Below are 2,956 nucleotides of genomic sequence, written 5' to 3' on the forward strand. Positions count from 1 at the left end.
AAAAAAAAAAAAAAGAAAAAGAAAAAAGAAAAAAGAAAACTGACATTGAAGAAAATGATTATTTAAAATTAATGGAAAGCTTTTGTTCTTAAAAAAAGTTATGATGGACTGTTTGAACTGTTTTGTTGGAGCAGCTTCTCTTGGACACCATCTCCAAGCATATGAACCCTGCCAGACCATCTGGTGACCAGTTATGCAAAACAGGGGCGTCCTTGGCTGCAAGGGATGCACCAAAATAACACAGTTAAAAGTTCACTGGCTAATGATAACTATACAGCCCATGTGCACATTCTTGCTACAGATGGAAGGCAATGGTGGAGAATACGTGGGAAGAGAAGGAAATAATGGGAAATAGAGAATGATAGGGAATATACTGGGAATAGATGGGAATGATGGGGGAAATTAGGGAGTAGAAATGATGGGGAACAGATGGAATAATAGGAAATTGCAGGGAATAGATGCAGAATAGAAGGGGGTATAGTAAGGAATAGCTAGGAATAGAAAGAAATTATGAGGAATAGTTCTGAATAGATGGGAATGACGGGGAGTAGAAGAGAATGATACACAATGCAGGGACTAGAAAGAAATTGAACACCTAAGGGAGCAGAAAGACAGAAAAGCATACAGAAAGGCGATAGAAGGAATGGAAGGAGATAGAAAGGACAGGCCCAGTTTAGACATGTTGTATCTGTGAAGTGCGAATGGTCATTATCATATCACAGAGTAACAGATTGATAGTTTTGGCCTTCTGTCAGCCTGGGGACACTTGAAATGGTGACCTAGATGCTACACACTGGAACCATCTCTGTCAGCAGACTTAATATGTTTTTGAAAGTATTTTGAAGGAGATGTAGAAACACAGTCCTGAATATACTGTGAAGTATAGCAGCTACACACTACACACTGGTTTGGTAGATAGACTTTAGTGGTGGATAGACCACTTCCAGTCCATCAGTTAAAAAAGACTTTTCCAGAGAGCAGGGACTGCAAGAACTTGCTAGTGTACTCTTTACCTCTACTTTTCGCATCAAAAATAACATCCAGAAGATCCTTCCAACACTGTTTAAATGCCCTATAATGTTTTGGTTGTGGGTTTTTTCCTAAGTGTCAAAGCTCAGAAAGCTGGTCAAGTCATTCCAGCTAAACAGTGCTAACAACAGAGCCCTGAAATGCTGTCAGGCTCCTTTGTTGAAGAAAAAATGATCAAACAAACCTGAAAACCCACAGAATAGTTTATAAAGATCAGATTCTTATTTTTACTCTTTTAATATATAAGTATTAAATCTTTGTAAATTTCTGACCTGTATAAAGTATTCTCCAACTACTGGGGTTTTTTGGTAAATATGTTAAGTAATTCCCCCGCCTCTTCAGCAGCTTTCTCACACTAATGCATGTATTTCTGTAGAAGTGTATAATCCCTTTTAATTGTTCATAATATCTTGTCTACTGTGTATTCCACAGTGTCTTTCCATATTGTTTTATTGCTGCTCAAGATGATCTAGTATCTAAATCTATGGCCAAGACAGTCTGAGCTTGAGGGAAGGTCAATTAATATGTTTCATTCGGTGTGGGGATGACAGATTAGATTTCTGATCTGTTATCTGTCCAAAAGCTGTGTTAAGTTTCTGCAATGATTACAGCTGGCAGAATACGCAAGCTTATTTAGACTAGGGATTTATATCATGACTAGTAAAGGCACATGGTTATTCCTGTATTAACCAAATGTTTACTTGATTAAAAAAAAAATCTGTGTGGAGGGCCTTTAATAGAGGTCCAGTTTCTTGGGAACTTCCACTGCAGCTCCTATAAAGCTGTTGGAGATAAATGGAGTGAGAAACAACTGTTTCTAGAGCTGCTTCTAAACAAAAACAGAGCTCTAAAAGCTCTTTTTTTAATTAACCCCAAGGTATGTATTATATAAGTACCATCAGAAGGTTATCCAGATAATCTGTGAAACATTTTTTTAAACTGCTGAATCTGTTCTTGGCATCTTTTATGCCCTGTATCTATTCAGAAGGCATAGCAGTAAATTTAAGAGGCCTTACTGTCTCTCTTCAGTCTTCTCACTGCTCCTCCTTAGTTCCTGGTTTTTGGCAGTTCTGGGTGACACCCTTTCAAGCACAGTTGTGTCGTCCTCTTGAAGCTGTGCATATGCCTGTTGTGTTGCATTCAGTGGAGCAGTACAGAAGCTCTGTGACCGAACCGTCAGGGCACTGTTATGTAATGTACAATTTAAGTCCGTTTTTCAGCATAAAGTCAGCAGTACAGCTAGGAAACATTTTTCAGAATTCGTGGAACAAGTGTGAGTGTGTTCATGTACTAAGATTTTTTCTTGGTAATAAACTTTTCTTTTTAACCAGTGTCTTCCTTCTTTTTTAATTTTAAGGTGCCAGGGATTTTTAGGGGAGGTGTGGGGGTTGTTTTATTTCTTTTTCCTCTCCCATGGTTGTCTTTCATCGAAGATGACCTGAAATTCCCCAACTCAGATCAGTTTGAGCAGTTCAGTCTGTTACTCTGAGAACCTCTGAACTTCCCCTCACCCCACCTTTTCAGGACCTTTCCTTTTCAGTTCCTTTCTCTTTTCTCTTTACTTTTTCTCCCTCTTCCTCTTCCTTTTGACTTGATGGCAGTGTAATTAGCATTTATTTTGTGCCCTAGGAGAAAAACTCTCAATGGTTAATTGAGTCCTGAAGTAACTAATAGTCAGCTTTAACCACAGTATTAAGACACTCTTAAATGTATTTACAAGAAGAAACAAGTATCCCTTACACTCCTGTATGTGGTCATTGTTGTCTAGGAAGTTATACGTAGGTAAGTAGGTAGCCACTGCTGTCTAAGATAGAGTTGGTCTGTCTGTTGACATCACACTTGATAAACTGAGCCACAATAGGAACATTTTAAGTCTTGTACCTATATCTAGTTTATTGTTCCTAGGAAAACAAAGGTCACCTACACA

The sequence above is a fragment of the Dromaius novaehollandiae genome, chromosome 20 (genome assembly GCF_036370855.1).
Source record: "Dromaius novaehollandiae isolate bDroNov1 chromosome 20, bDroNov1.hap1, whole genome shotgun sequence".
In the NCBI taxonomy this organism is placed as follows: Eukaryota; Metazoa; Chordata; class Aves; order Casuariiformes; family Dromaiidae; genus Dromaius; species Dromaius novaehollandiae.